Source organism: Ceratotherium simum, chromosome 38, assembly GCF_057802395.1.
Source record: "Ceratotherium simum simum isolate JZ-2026a chromosome 38, ASM5780239v1, whole genome shotgun sequence".
Taxonomy (NCBI): domain Eukaryota; kingdom Metazoa; phylum Chordata; class Mammalia; order Perissodactyla; family Rhinocerotidae; genus Ceratotherium; species Ceratotherium simum.
In genome coordinates, this window is record NC_141937.1 from 10,684,300 (window position 1) to 10,701,453 (window position 17,154).

Consider the following 17,154-nt stretch of genomic DNA (forward strand, 5'->3'; position numbering starts at 1 on the left):
TTATTAGAAAGCTAAATTAAATAACTGTTGTGTTTATGAAAGGAAATAAAATAGGTCACTGGAATATAACAGAGAGTTCAGAAAAAAGGGTGGTCTTTTCAATAAATGGTGGTGGCTTAATATGAGCAAAAATTAACCGTAATCTCCTACCTACACCCCAAAATCAATTCCACATGGGTCATAGACCTAAATGTGAAAGGTAAAATAATACAGCTTCTAAAATAATACAGCTTCTAGGACAACATCTTCATAACCCGGGGTAGGCAAAGAGTTCTTAAACAGGACACAAAAAGCCCTAAATGTGAAGGAGAAGGTGGAAAATTGGACTTTATTAAAATTAAGAACTTCTGTTTATCAAAAGACAAAACTAAAATAATGAAAATAATGAAAAGGCAAGCAACGAGCTGTGAGAATACATATATAATGAATATATATGTATGCATATGTGTGTGTCCTATAAATAATTGAGAAGGCAGATAATCCAATTTAAAAATGGACAAAAAGTTTGAATAGGCTCTTCAGAAAAAAGTATAACCAAATGGGCAATCAGCATGTGAAAGGTATTTGATATCACTAGTCATCACATAAACAAAAATTCAAAACACAATAAAATGCCACCACTCACCCAGCAGAATGGCAAAGATGAAAACGACTGACGGTATTGGTGAGGACATGAGCAACTGATCTCTCATCAGGGCCGGTAGGAGCAAAAATTAGTACAAATACTGTAGAAAATTTAAGAATGGTCACAAATTCTTCCCATCTGTGTATGTGTTTTGCAGTTAACACACAATTTGCAACTGACTCTGCAGTTTCTCCCTCCAAAAGTGGGTCTGTTTCTCCAAGCCTTGAATCTGGGTTTGGCCATGTGACATGTTCTGGTCAATGGGACATTAGCAACTTCAACTGGATCCCTTCCTCCTTTCCACTGTGTCAGTCAGAGTTCAGAGGCAGGAGACAGAACCCACTCCAGTTATCTTAAGTGGAAAGAGATTTAATACAGGGAAGTCTGGGCTTACAGAATTATTGGGAGGCAGAATTATTCTATAGGCTGACTTCCAGGAATGACCCCCAAAACAAGACCACCAAACTAGATCTCCAGTGGAGTTCTACCTCTGCCACAATCAGGCAGGTGGACTGGATGAGGCTGCCACTGGAAGTGTTGAGTTCAAAAATGCTGCATCATAGCTGCAATCCAGGTGTCAGGGAGCCACTCAGTCATCCCACAAAGGCACTCAAAACTCATAACAGTAGTGACTGGACACTTGGGAATAAGCGCAATCTCTCCATGACCTCGCCTGCCAGCAGCAGGAGCTAAAGGAAGATAAGATGAACCCCATCTCACTTCCCACTTCCAAATTTCAGGAATGTGCATATAATTGGGAGAATGTAATTCACATACAGTACACTGGCTGCATGGGAGTCTGGGAATGTAGCTTTTGGCTTTCTAGCCTCTCCAGTACAGGAAGGCCCGTAGAAAGAGATTGACATAAGTACTGAGCATTGATTCACCATGTCCACTGCACACTCCTTCCACCCAACAGAAGCCCATAGTCTCTCACACCTGGACCAACCCCTCAGTCATCTCAGTCACACATCTACTCAGTGTCTGCTGGGCACTTGGGATTGGGGTAGGTGCCAGGAATACAAAGAAAGACATAGTTCCTGCCCTCAAGGAGCTCTTGCTCTAGAAAGAGAGAAACATACCAACCAGTGATCATAAGACAGTGCGGGGAAGGGCTGTGACACAGATGTGCATGCTGCACTTGGGGAAAATGGCAAAGACGCTTCTATCTTAACCGGGGGGATTAAGGAAGTTTTCCCAGAAGAGGCCCAAACATACTTCTGAGTCATTGATCATATCTTTTCCTTTGTCCAAAATAGATCTTCCATTCCATCTTAATCAAAATCTTGTGAAAGAACTCACTCATGCGTCTTAGTAGTTAAAGGTCAATTTAAGTTAGAAAAAAATGGTCTTACTAATAGATTGTTTTTTACTGTCAAGTACATTTTTCAGAAATTAAGCTAACAATTGTAAATCCTTAGATTAGTTTTGAAAATTACAGATACGTTCCATATCAATTATAGCAAGGTAGAGCTTCTAAAAGATATGAGTGTGTTATGGAAAGTCTGTTCATATGCATATTAATTATACTACTCCAATTTTGCTTACACAATTGGTCCAGAATAAATCATACTGTCCATCATGGAGGAAAGCATCTTTTACTCAGTCCTAATTCCATTTAAATGGAATCCACATAATTTCAGTTCTATCTTTGCTCAGCTTAACAAAATCACTGTAAAAGAGGCATCGTGCTTGCTTCATCACTAGCCAGTTCTGAAACACCAGATGTAACCTCTGTGTGTCTGTGAGAGTCCAGTTTCTTACTGGGTCCCTACCACATCACTGTCATGCTTATCCTTCTCTGCCTTGTGGTGGGTCCTTATTTGTAGATGCTGTTTGTAGTTTATGTATCCAGGTGTGAGTGTAGCTGGAGACTCCAGTGGATGGTGGAGATACAGCTGGTGTGTCATTCTTTTAGTACTGTCTCTTCTCTTTGGGGGCTACTTAATTCTTTGGCTCAAAATGTGCCACTCCATTTCTAATTACTGCCAGCCAGATAAGTGCACCTTCTCTTTGCCCTGCCAGGCTCCAGATCTATGCGTTATTGAAAGCTGAGTAATGCTCATCATCTTTAAAACACAGATTCTAGTTCCTTGAGAGCAGCTACCATATGGACTTGAGGCGGAGTTAAGTGGTAATGGTGTCTGCCTAGCACTGGACTAATAGTAATCACTGATATTACTCTAGGACCAGCTTCCATTCTAGGCAAAAGCCTGAAGTGGGCAAGTTTGGGATGGAGGTGATATCTTGGGCTTTGCCAGGTGTGGTCTGATTCCACCCGATGCTGGCCTCTGTTGCTGAGGATGTTTCATTTTAGGAAAGTGTGTGCCTTTCTTGCAGTGCACTGCCCCAGAAGCAGAGCCAGATCTCTTTTTGACCCTGTAAGCAGTGTGAGTCCTTGATCCTTCTAGAGGGGCAGCGGCCCACCCACTGCTTGTCAACAAGGCCAGCCCCTCCACTAATCTCATAAAGCTACAGGGACCCCTGAACCTCTTGGGCAAAGGCTTCTGGGAACCAGAAAGGAGAAAGGCATGCCAGATATTCAAACTGAGTTTTCCTTGTGCCTCCAATTTCAAATTACAACTCTTACTCTGTTTATACATCTAGTAAAACAAGAATAATTAATTTCACTTTTTCTTTCCTTAATGACCAATTACATCAAGTTGAAAGACTAAACTCCCTTAAATAATCACTTCCGTTTACATCTTGGTTAATTAAATTCCCTCAAATATGTTAAACGGCAGTTATAAATTTAATATATTCAGTTTTCTTTTGAACTACTTCAAATGCCTATCCTAAGCAGCAAAGCCTTTCTGAATACTTAAACAACTGTAATAAATCTAATAAATTAAACCTATAAATACTCTGACTCCCAAGTTCACTTAAACATTACAATATTGTTTATAAATTTAATCAAATTTTTGTATTTAATTTAAATCACAAGTCTAAAATCAATTACTTAATTACACATTTTAAATTGGAATCACGAGGCAAGTCTGTCTTTGTTCTAATAACCCAATTCTTTTATTACAATGAAATCCAAGTACACTTAGATTTTTTCAATGATTTCAAATGTATTCCTGAACTACACAAAAGTATGAATATTATGGTTTGATTTACTTTAACATCTCCATGGCTAATTCTAAACTTTCCTAGAGCTAGAAATACAGTTCACCCAATGAGAGAATAATTCCCTCATCCCCCAAAAAGCCGGGTTGTCTTCTCAAAGTATTGGAATCACTTATTGGCCAAGCAGCCAAGTCCTAGAGGAGACTGCATTTGTCTGAGCCTGCATTTGTCCTGGGCCATCCTACCTGCAGCAATGGTGGACCCGTGAGCCTTTCTTCTAGTCGGACAATGGGGGACTCCAAGTCCTCGCCTTGCAGAAAATATTCATCTTGAAGCCCTTGCCGCCTGGCTTCAAGTGGTAGCAAGACCTAATCTTCCAAAATTTCTTTCATCATTACTGCCTGATGGGGTGCAATGGAAACCTGCATCCCCATGAAGATTTCAGTTGACGTTCTCTAGTCTCTCCCTACCTGTTTGAATTTGAATTCTTTTCATCTTCCTCTATGGTGTGGCTACCACTCTTACAGGCATTTAGATAACATCTGATTGGTTCCACACATGTGTCGTGCCTCTGTCTGGCTCTGTCATCATGCTGATGATGGTCCCACTGCACCAGTGTCCCTTCACAGCGCCCTGGCAGAGCCTTCTCTAGTGGGCTGCTGACCTTAGTAATCCAGACCAGAAGTGGCAACCCTTCTCTGTGCTCAAATACACCTCCAAACCACAGAGCTAAAAACATTTAGATAGGCTTCCCATTGATGAAAGTGACCACCAAGTGATTTTGTGAAAAAATGTAAGTTACAAACATTGATTCTATCAGGTGCCATCATGTATTCACTTCACAAACATTATTGAGCACTTATTCTATGCCAAGGAGTGTGGATACAGTGATGAACAAGACCCACCAAGTTCCTACCTTCATCCCAGTGAGAGGAATCAGATGATAAGCAAGCAAACGATTGGTCCACTCCCCCGCCAGTCATCTCTCAGATCCACACAGCCCTCCTGTGGCTGAGGATCCCAACAGCTGCCCTCCACACCATGAGCATTTGCACAGTGGGGCCCACTTTGTGGCAGCACCTGCCACCGGTTCCAACAGTCTACCCTCCAGACATAGAAGGCTTCCGCCCTGGCTGGCTATGTGACCTGGAGCAAGAGATGAACAATTCCACGGACAGCGGTTTCCTCCTATGTCAAATGGAGACACTAGTACCTACCCCACAGGTATGGGGATTAAATGAGCTCATGCAGGCAAAGCTCTTGGCCCGGTGCCTGGCACCAAGCATGTCCTTGACCAATGATAGGTAGTACTGTCTTCAATACATGCACTTTTCATGTTAGGTATGTGTCTTAGTCAGCTCAGGCTGCCATAATAGAATACCACAGACCGAGTGGCTTAAACAACAGAAATTTATTTCTCACAGTTCTGGAGGCTGGAAGTCCGAGACCAGGGTGCCAGCGTGGTCAGATTCTGGTGAGGGCTCCCTTCCTGGCGTGCAGATGGCCACCCTCTCACTGTCTCCTCAAATGACAGAAAGAGCAAGTTCTGGTCTCTTGCTCTTCTTATAAAGACACTAATCCCATCCTGAGGGGCCCACCTAACTACCTAATTACCTCCCAAAGGCCTCACCTCCAAATACCGTCACATTGGGAGTTAGGGCTTCAACGTATGAATTTTGGGGGGACTCAAACATTCAGTCCATAACAGTATGTTTCTTTGAGATTCCACTGGGCTTAATTTTTTTATTATCTCTTGAAAATGATACATTCCTGAAACCATACACAGAGGAACCTTGAGGAAGCATAGCTAAGCATTGCCAAAATTGTCCTCCATGTGCTATCTCTTTTCAAAGAACAAAACATTCCTTCAGGGAGTGAGCTGGTAATTCTCCACTTGGGCTCTCAGATCCATTCCTCATCCTTCCTCCGTTTGTCCGTGCTCCCAAGAGTTCTCATGGCCAATTCCTGTTAGGATTTGGCCAATGGGAGGCACCAGATGACGCTGGAGAGCAAGAAGAAGGGCAGTTTTCCCCTGTTATCTTCATACTTTGGTGCCTGGTTCTCGGACTACATCCATGACTACACCTCCTGCCAGGGAGAGCGCTTCTGCCTGACTCCACATCTCACTGGGCCCCCATTTCCCCTCAGGCCCAGGGTTTATAATAGCTGCCCACTGTTGTAGTCTTGGGTGCCTCACCTATCTTGTTGGTCTCCTTAACCCTGGCCACTCCTCTATAAGGAGTCCCTTCATTCAAGAATCTTCTGTTGAACCACCTGCGAGGTTTTCTATCTCCTGCTGGGACCCTGGCTGATAGATGTAATTATAATAAATTTCAATATTTTTCCATGCAACCTACTTCTCTATCAGTCCTGCTCTTGGTTTAATAAATATTTTCCATCACTAAAAAAGAAATTCTGGAGAATTTCCAACTGGCACATGTAGCTTTTGCAAGGTCATGATGATAATGGCCTGAAGGGAAATAGTCATTTTTAGTATTACTTGGAAGTGAGATTGAGAAATACAGTAAAGAAAATACAATCCTTGCTCATATCTTGATGTTTTAAGAAATATGAAAAATGGGAAGTTAGAAGTCAGCACAGGAGTTCCCAGAGTTGAGCTATCAAAAGATCATTTTGTTATTGCTCATTTGCCTCCCACTGCTCCCTCCCTTTAACGCAAAGTACTAATTCTCTTTCCATAGGAATCCGACACTTACCCCTCAGCCAATATTTAAGGGTTAAATGAGGCATTCCCTCATCTCCCCCCACCAGATCTTGGAAATTAGGGAAATAAGATTACTCTTGGAGAGTTCAACTTTAAATCACTTGTACTGGATCAGAACAGAGAAATGCAGTCACCTTAAAAGCAGAAGGACCCTTAGAACTGTAAGGCTTGGCTTTAGCTGGACTGAATATATTAAACTATCTAAAGCAAAAATATGTCAGTCAGAAGAGGCTAGCCAAAGGCGAATCACAGAAACACACATCAACTGTGCTCAATGAATTACTTGGCAGAGGAACAAGCCTGAATAACTCGTAATGTTCTGACATCTTAGTGAGACAAACACCTCAGCTTATCTCAGCCAGATGCCATTAAATAATCAATTCTTCTAATTCCCCATGTTTCAACTCTGTGCTTATCAAGAAATATTTTTATAGTAATGATTTTCTTATTTCAAAAGCAATACATGTTTATTACCGAAATAATGAGAAAATGTGGACCAAGCACAGGGATGGCGTTAATGCCTTGATATATTTTCTTCCATGCCATTTTTCACACACATAAATACACAAACATACATATTAACAAGAATAGAAATGTTTCATCCTTATTGAGATGTTCTTCACCTTGCTCTGCACTTAATAGTGAATAGTGAACATCTCTGTATGTCAACAAATATACCTCTACTACAGCAGGTTAATGGATACATATATTTTTTAAGTGCGCAATCCTATAATTTATTTAACCAGAGCTCTATTATTGCACATTTCTGCCATCTCCGTCATTTTGCAATTACCAACAGCACCGCAGGAATCATTCTTGTAGCAAATATATGCACCTCATTAACCGTTTCTCTGCACAGATTCCCAAAGGGCATGGACATTCCAAGACTTTTGATATATTAGCCAGGTTGCTTTCTAGAAAATATTATAATTGTTCCAGTGTTTGCCAATTTTCATAGGTGATAAATCATTAGGTTATTATTTTAATTTGTATTTTTCTGATTACTTGTAAAGCTGAAAATTTTCCACGAATTTATTAGAAATTTGAATGTTTTATCTTCCTATTCATATTCTTTGCCCATTTTTTAATGAAGTATCTTTTATTAATTACAGAGGTCTTTATATTAATAGGGATATTAACTTTTGTGATATGTATTGCAAAGATTTTTCCCAGTTTGCTATTTGCATTTTATTGCAATATGGTGTTTTGCCTTAAGCTCAGACTTAGGAATGAATTTGAATTTTAAGCAACAGAAAACCCAACTCCACTGGCTTAAACAAAGAAGACTTATTATGTCACAAAACAAGCATCTCATAGGGAAGAAGCTGCTGGAACTAGTTCGGAGGGTTGACAATGTGACGACTCATATCCCTGCCCCCTCTTGGCCTCCTCCTACTTGTCATCTTATGGTTACTAAATGGCTGCTGCAGTGCTAGCCATCAGGTCTGTGTTCCAGGCAGAAGGAGGAAGGAAGGAGGAAGAGGCAACACCAGCTGACTCTTGCTTATGCCCATTGGTGAGAACTAGTCACATGGCCACTCACAGCAGCAAGCCAGGGGCAGGCGAGGGCAAAGGGGAGATGGGATTAAGTGAGCAAATTTACACTGTCTGCCATATGTATAGAACAGTTTTAAGATTTATACGGTCAAATCGGTCTATATTTATTTCTTTGGTTTCATGCTTAGAAAGTTCTTCCCCAACTCAAGTATGTATTCCAGAAGTTAGACATCTATATTTTCCTTCATTACTTTCATGGTTTCATTGTAACATGAGGTAGAAATCAAACTTTTTTCCAGATGATCAGCCAGTTGTCTCAAAATCATTTTTGGGTTTTCTCCACTGATTTGAAATATCTTAATTGTTTACCAAGCTATTAGATACACTTAAGTCCATTTTGGTACTTACTATTCTGTTCCATGGATCTAGTTAGTTGTTTCTGTGCTTGGCTAAATAATTAATGCGCTATGTGCTATGTCATTTATGTGCTATGTAGTAAGCAATTAATGTAACTTATCGTGCATTTTACCATTGTGGGGCAATACAGTGCAATCATGCAACCTCATGCTAGTGCTTTTTCAAAAATTTCTTGGCCTTTCTTGAATGTTTATTATTCAGATGAATTTTGAATCATTCTCTCAAGTTTTTTAAATGATCCTATTTGGATTTCAACAGGTATTGAGTTAAATTTATAAGTTGAGAAGACTTGACAACTCTTATAGTTAAGTTTCTGAACCAGAGATATAGTACAGTCAAGTCTTCCTTCAGGTGTCAGTAAAGTTTTGTGATCATCACATAGTGGTATCTTTTTTCTCTGTTTTGTATTTTAATCAGTTATAGCTAATATATAGGAAAGCCAAAGATTTTTCTAAGATTGACTTTATAGCTGGCCACCTTACCGAACCCTCAATTCATTATAAAAATTTTCCTTGCTTGTTATTTGTCTATTTGACCTGCCAGAGCCTGAAAGAGGGGTGTCACATGCAACTTTCTGGTGGTTATCTGGCTTCCAGTGATGGTTCTTTCCATATTTTTCACTAAACAGTATTAAACTGGCATTTGGACTCATAAGCCTGATCAATGTGATTCTTTCCTGAGAGATAAATCTGCTCTTGCTCTGCTGACAAAACCAAGTATCAGAGACAGCAGAACTGAGTCACCCCATGTTCTGTGACAAAAACCTTGGAAGTTCTGTCACTAGGGCAGGAATTTCTTCTACGTCATGTCCATCAGATATTAATCCAACTTCTGCTCAGAAAGTCCTAGTGACAGGAAACAATATAATTCACAGTTCCTAATTCCATTTTGGGGACATTTCAAGTTTTTAGAAGGTTCTTATTTATAGACAAAATGTACCTAGTCTAACTTCTCCCTACGTTTCCTGGGAGATTCTACCCGCTGCTTTAGCACTTTTCCTCAACTATATTTTCTTAGATAACATGGTTAAGGTTGCCCACCATCTCAGTCACTGTCCCCTACACCTGCCCTGCTCTCTGAGGATGCTTCCTCAAACATGTACCAGAAGTGATGGAGCTGAGCAGGCAGACCTCTCACAGGCAGGCACACAACTACCTTTACTGTTTCAGCATCATTGCCAACTAAATGGTCTGTGTCTTTTTCACAGGGAGTGCTTTAGACAAAATCTCTCCCATCCTGCACTTCTATATTTTCTGATAATTTGTTTTATCCCTGTTCATTTCATTTGTTTTTTACTTTTGTTCTAGTATGCCCAAGTAATTTTGAGACATTTCTCTCATTCATTAAATAACTAAACGTTCCTGTTTTCTGCCTTCTGTAAAATTTAACAGGCATGCCTTCTAGCGTCTAGGTCCAAGCTGCCTCCAAATACGTTGAAATGGGCAGGGCTGAGGAGAGAGATCTGCAGCATGGCCTCAGGTGTCTCCTACCAAGGGATACACAAATCAATATTCTTTGGGCGTAGGTTCTCCATCAGCTTCAATACAAACAATCTTATTGATAAAGTTATGAAAGGAGGGACTTTGTCAAAAGTCTACTGAAATAAGAGTACATATTGCCCGCAGTTCTGTTTGACCCGTCAGAGATATGCTTGGTTATGGGTGCAGAGCTACAATGGAGCAGGGTGCACAGGGAGAAGCCAGGACATGGGATAAGATATGACTCCTGGAGTGAGATGCACGATGGGCTGGGGGTGGGGTTGGGAGTATTAGAGTTCACTGCAAGTAATAATAGGAAGGATAGCCAGCCACTTGGCTCACAGCATCCGTGTGGGCCCTGGCTTCCAGAGAGTGGGTGAGTGAGCAAGCATGTGGCACGTGCGTGCATGTATCCAATGATCTACTATCATAAAACAATTTTATGTGAGAGAGGGGTGCATTTTCCCAATTCTAGCAAAGATGCCATAAGGGCTAGTGACAGCACCATGAAAGATCACTCAAGTGATAGTGTGGCAGCCAGAGGAAGGGGGGCTGAGTGGGAGACCTTGAAAGAATAGCAGAGTTTCAGGAGAGAAGGAGTAGCCAAAACATATGTTGCAATATGTGTTGCAGATCGGGTGAACGGTGCAATAAATGGGCTCCTATGGGCAGAGTTGCTGGTCTACTGATGACTGTCTTTGGGTCTGGTGGTGATCTTGGTCCAATTTGCTTTGACCAGGGTAACTGGGTCATGTGACATGAAACATAGAAACCTCTACAAGTGGAACTGCCTAGAGCCATTTTTCAGAGAAGCTGAGGATATGACTGGCATACAACACATCATTGAATTTCTCCAGTACATTCTACTTCCATAACCACAGCACACTGAGTTAGTTCCTTTGAGAGAAATCATGTATCAGGTAGGATGTGCCTGAGCCAACGGGTTGCTCTACAATCAGGAGTCAAGACGGATCTGCTGCTGAATCTGTAATTTGGAGAATTTGAGTGAAATCCTTCCTGGATACAAGATGCTCTGCTACATGACCTCTCAAGGTCACTCCCATTTCCATAGTCATGCAACTCCGTGAAAAGCAACCAAATAAGGATAAATATATGGAAGGGCTTGAAATAGAACGTCTAATTCTACCGTAAGTCAGTCTATTTTGGTTTCTCAACTATACCAATTCATATTGTGCTTTGGGGACTGCATTTTTCTTCCTAATTGATTGGAACAAAGTAGATTATTCATGACCATTTTGGCTTTTGCTCCACCAACAAATAGCTCTCTTTCTTCTCTCTTAGAATGTGAAGAATAGCTCTAAATGTGATGCAGGAAAGTGAGATGTTTTTTTTGGCTTAAGTAGAATTAAAGATTTGCCCTCTTAGTGAAAACTGGTCTTCACTATTCTGACCACCCTTCGGGTTCAGACTAACTGCAGGGTGGAGACATTAAATTTTAGATTTGACCTTGAACAGCAGGAGGAAGGAGAGGCATTGCTCTCTGTCCTGTAAATGGAATAGCCTCATTTCTCCAAACCTAGATAGAATCCGAGTTTGGAGGAGGAGAAAGAATCCTAGTGACTACCAGCTCAGTATTTCTCAAACTACAGTCTCAAGTGCACGAGATGCTCCTAAATAAAGGGTTCCTTTGTCAAATAACTTACAGAATCACTGCTTTCTGTGTCCTCCTCTTGAAGACTTTGAGAAGCCCTGAAGCAAAGAAACTTGTTATATTTTGTTTGTCAAACTTATTTGATCACAAAACCTTTTTTTTTCCCCAACTAACACCTAACAGCTTCTGGAACTGGCATGCCATGAAACATACTTTCAAGAGTGCTGATTTATTCAATCCTTCTCTCCTTTTACGGAGGAGGAAAATGAGGCCCATCTTAAGAGACGTGGAGACAATCATCTCCCATTACCGGCAGGGCAGAGAAGTAGACTTTCACTTCCAGACAACTAGTCCAGGCTCTTTCTATCACCTTGAAAGAGGCATTAATGGCGGTAGCTTTGATGTGTCCCCTAGCGCATTTTCATTGTCTGGAATTTGAGGTTGTATTTATTTATAGTGCACTCAGCCATGAATCCATCAAATGCTTTGAATGTTTTAAAAAGGGCATTGGGCCCTGTACAGTTGACCTAAATAAAACACTATCTTTTAAATGGCATGTAATTTACTACACAGTGAAATATTTTCTCATGCTATATAATCACATTCTAAGAGGTTATTACTTTTATATGCAAGAGTAAATCAAAGGGGTCAAATCTCACTAAAATATGTTACTGGTGCCCAATGAGAAGTAACAATAGACACTTCTCTTATAATACAGAGAGCAATAGTTGGTGAGCCAAAATGATAAAAAATTGTCCAAAGGCCATGTATATATTTTTTTCAAATAATGTAAATTCAAGTAGTTTGGGCATGCTGGCACTCTTCAGAAGCAACATTTTTCTGACTTATTCTCTGAATTCCAAAGGCACTTTGAATCTATAGGCGTTTTAGCATTTCTTTAGCCTTATAGATTGTTTCTGAGCCCCTAGGCCTGGATACTTTAGAGTCTTTCTCAAGATTTTTTCCCAACCTAATACGCTTAACGTACGAAATATACTCCCATCAGTTGGGATATTTTAAATTGGTTTCTAGCCTCTGAATATCAAGTTTCCAACGCCAGTACTGGCCCATGCGGTACCTTGTTGTGAACCAGAAAAAATGCCTCTTCCTGGGGGCAGTTGCAGCCCTGCAGCAGGGCACAAGGCTTGGTGAGCAGAATGCAGGCTGGATTCCAGCCCCACCTGTGCCCCCAAACGGAGGACCTCATGCAAATGAAAAAGTCACACAACTAAAGGCAGGGGGCCTGTCTGCTTCCCTCCATCTCTTCCAGCCCTCCCCCGTGTAGGGCTGAACCGATTCCCACCTGCAGACTCAGCCTTCACCCTGACCTGAATCAGGCTCTACATATGGACCTTGGGCCTCTCAGCTCACCTTGCTGACTCAGCAGCAGAGTCCGGCTGACTCTATCACAGCACTCCAGTCTGAGACTGGGCTCCTGACGGTGGTCTCTTTCTGATACCCTTGCTATTTCAACTGGGATTGTACCTTGCAATGACCAGTTACCATCTCTAGGTCTCCAGTTCTGCCCAGGATTGGGAGGCTGTTATCTATGGACAAATCTCTTGGTGATGCCAGCCTTCCTCTGAAGTTCTGGACTGCCTCTCCTGCCCTGGATCCTATGATACCATGTCATCTATTCAGAAATACTTCTACTCCATCTCACAAGGAGACCACCCGGACTGCAGACCTCTCTTGCCATGACCCCTTTGGCATGCACTTTGTTCCCAGAACAAGGCTACTAGCTTCTGAGTCATTTGCCAGAGCCTCAGCTGCTGAGCCTGCTTCTGGGAACTAGCCCCTCCTCCACAGTCCCTCTGAATTCCAAGACCCAACAGTCCAGGTTCAGCCCAGATGCAGACCAATCTCCTAGGCCCTCTGGATCCACATGTACAATAACTGTTGATATTCAGAGAGGTGACTGGAAGCACTGCAGATTACATAAGCAAAAAATAAAAATGTTGCTTTAGTCCCTATTTTACTTATTAAGGCAGAAAGTAGAAGAAATACAGTTAGAAAGAAGATCAACTACAAACGTTGAAACAAAAAGATGCTTTGATGAAATTCTCACTTGCTTATAAAATTAAGTCATAGAACTATAAGCTCCAACTAGCCAAGGGCTGTGCCCCCTCACTTCACCATAGTAAACCGGTGCCTAATGGCATCACAGGTACTCAGTTAATACCTGCTGAATGAATGAAAACTAAAATCAATCTAAACACAGTATTTGATCAAGAGAGGTTTCGTTAGTTTACGTAGTCACTCTTTTATTGTACATGTGTGAGAACCTGTTTTTGAGTCGTTTTTTAGTTTATAATCTTTAACATATCAGAACAGGAGAAAATAATAAAAATAAACATAATAAACATAATAGGCATTAATGACACAAGTGGTTGATATCAGGGATCTTAATAGTAAATGTGAATGAAACATATGTGCCTGTGTATGAAATACTGAAAAAATCATAATCATAAATGGACATATATTTTACTTTTGGCAATGTTAAAGGGTTTTTCTATGACTGGGATACACATAGGACTAAAAATAATAATGCCTTATATTGCCAGAATACTTGACAATTTACAAAATGCTTGAACATAGGTGATCATATTTGATGCTCACAAGAAGGTAGAGGAATGCAGTTAAAGGAAATTAGACTCATCACTCATTTATAAGAAAACATCTAGTGGCTTATAAAATATAACAGCTTTCAAAAAGGTTTCTGGTCTATCATTAACAGTAACAATTCAACTGATAGCATAGAAAGAGATAGGAAAGATACTCTCTACAATAAAGAAAAATTGAAAGGAAAGAACCTATAATGGCAACTTTCATTTACTGTGATAAAGACAGACTTACATTATTCAACCTGAGACAGGGGATACAATATTCAGAGATAAGTAAATGAGATACCGGAAGCGAGTAATGAGATGTAAGCTTGGTCCAGCTTCAGCTCACTGAAGAGGAATTATTACCATACTTACCACTTATATTGCCCTGTATTGATTGCAGTGCACTTGGAAGTAGCTATAACTCTGGGAATCCAGGGCAGATATTGGGAAGAATTCAAAAGGCTCTGATGGCAGAGGACGTAAGTACCACGTGAGTTCTCAGCCAGCCCAGAGTCTCTCCTTATGACATGGGCTTCTCACTCTTGTTTCCTCGCTTTCCAAGAGTGTTGTCACTGGATATCCTGCTGGAGAGTTTGGTGAGTTACTCTGGAAACCTACATAATATTTCTATTTAAACAGAAAAATCCATCTTTTAAATAAGGTGATACATTTTTAAAGTGTTTTTATTGTTTTCCTTTTTCTTTCCTTTTCCTAAAAGTAATACAAGTCCCTTGTTAAAAATTTTTCCGACATTATAGAAATATGTAAAAATGTTGCTTTGATCAATGTTTTACTTATTAAGGTAGAAAGTAGAAGAAATACAATTAAAATAAAATATAATAAAAGTAAAAATGTAACAGGAAAAAAAGAAAATCTCACCTCCCCCTTCCCTCAAGATAACCTCTGTTAATAATTCAATGTAAAGTCCAGCATATCTTTTCTTCTATGCACACACTTAATTAGGCAATAACTTTTAATGATCTCTGCACTATATATACATATGTATTTTTTTTTGGTGAGGAAGATTGGCCCTGAGCTAACATCTGTTGCCAATCTTCCTCTTTTTGCTGAGGAAGATTGGCTCTGAGCTAACATCTGTGCCCATCTTCCTCTATTTTGTAGGTGGGACGCTGCCACAGCATCGCTTCAAGAGCGGTGTGTCGGTCCACACCCGGGATCTGAACCTGCGAACCCTGGGCCACCAAAGCCGAGCGTGCAAACTTAACCACTACACCACCAGGCTGGCCCTGCACTATATTTTTGACAACTATCTTACATCAAGCAGTAGTGAGAAGAATGACCAATACTCTTATCAGATTTTTAAAAATAATTCAAACTCAGACTTTAGACAGGGAGAAATTGAAGCTCCAAAGAAAATGGATGGGAAAAAAAGCCCGTGAGTGTTTGGAACTAGCAAGAGCTAGCGCTACCGGAATTCTGGGAACTGCAACGCTAACAGGTTTCTAGCTGTCAAAATTTGAAATAGAATCTACGGGGGCCAAAAGGTTTGAAATAAGAATGCGGTCAGATGCATTGCTGGTATGGACTTTCAGCTGACTAAAACAAACACCAAAATAGCAACAGTCTGTCTCAGATGAACTTGCTTTCCCAGAAGCCTCTTTTGCCTACAAGGCATTTCTATTACATTTTCCTAAAAGGGAATCATGCTTACATTGAAACAATAGTCCTGCTCACATTGCTTTGCCCGGAGCCCCCAAGGTCCAGCTCTGTCTTGCTGATTTAGAAGTAGCACCCCTGTCTTGCCAAGACACTGTGCTCTAAATGTTTGCAAGTCACCTGTTGGGAGCTTCTGTCGTGCATTCCCATAGAAAACAGTCTAGCTGGGATTTGGGGGTCCTAGAGCAGGTCAGTTAATCAGATTGCACCAGAAGTACCTAATTGTGTGCACTGCAGAAATATGAGACCTTGGTAACATTGTCTTTAAAAATGTGTTTTCTTTAAGCGTTCTATATTGAGATGCTTGGAATGTGGTTCTAATCTCAGGGCCAGGAACTCACCATGCTTGCGGCTGTGCAGGTTTCCCAGGCTCTGGAATCTCCCTCTCCCAGGACCTGGGACAGAGCAAGTCACAGGGGCCTGGGGCCAATGAGGAATGGGGTTGTAATCCCCCCATAAACTCACCTTGTCCAAGGAGCTCTCAGTTCCTCCTCTCCACAGTGTGTGTCTGACAAGGAGCCTCAAAATGCAAATTGCTCCCCCAAGGCAAAGATTACCCATTGGTTTGCTTTAATTGCTCTTCTGCCCTCCGTATACTGGGAAAGTGAGCTTTCACGTAGGAAGGAGAAAAGTTGTCCTTTACTTTTGGGAGTTAGAAAGGAGGTAGAGGTTCGTGAGCCACATCCTCAGGGATAAAAGCAGACAGGGTTTGTAGTTACCGTCTCAAAATGGAGACAGGCTCTAGAGTACAAGAAGCTGTAACATCCCTAGATTTAAAGATGCTTTATCTCTCTTCTGTTCCTTACTGTGGATAGTAATATAATCCTTAAAATACAAAGTTTCTGTGCTTTTTGAGGGGGCAGCAAGGATGGGAGAGTTGAGGATCCTGCACTTTTTCTCTCTAAGCAGTCTTGGGAGAACAGAATTCCAAGTGTTAAGGTGGATGGTGTGGATTTTAGAGGTGTAAACTGTGAGAGTAAGGCAGAGAGAAGACCATCTCCAAGTGGAACCAGCAGCAGCAGCAGCAGCCTCACCCGGGAACTCGTTAGACATGCAAGTCCTCAGATCCTATCCTAGCCCCACTGAACCAAAAACCCTGGGGTTGGGGCCCAGCAATCTGTGGTCAATGAGCCCTTCCAGGTGATTCCAATTATCAAGCTCATGCTTGAGGACCACTGGGCAATGAATAAGGACTTGAAGGAGCTGCTTTTAAATCCTGGCTCTGCCACTTAACAGCTATGTGAGTTTTATAACCACGGGCCCTCCAGGACCAGTTCAATTGACCCCATCTTATCAACAGAGTAATTAAGAACTGTCTTTCAGGAGCTGAGACCCCTTGTCCAGTTCAGGCTGGTTGAGACCACCAACCCATCAACTGGGCCTGTGCAAATGCTCCATAAGTGACCTTTTTAATGTCAAGGAGCTAAAAACTCCACCCTCAGGTC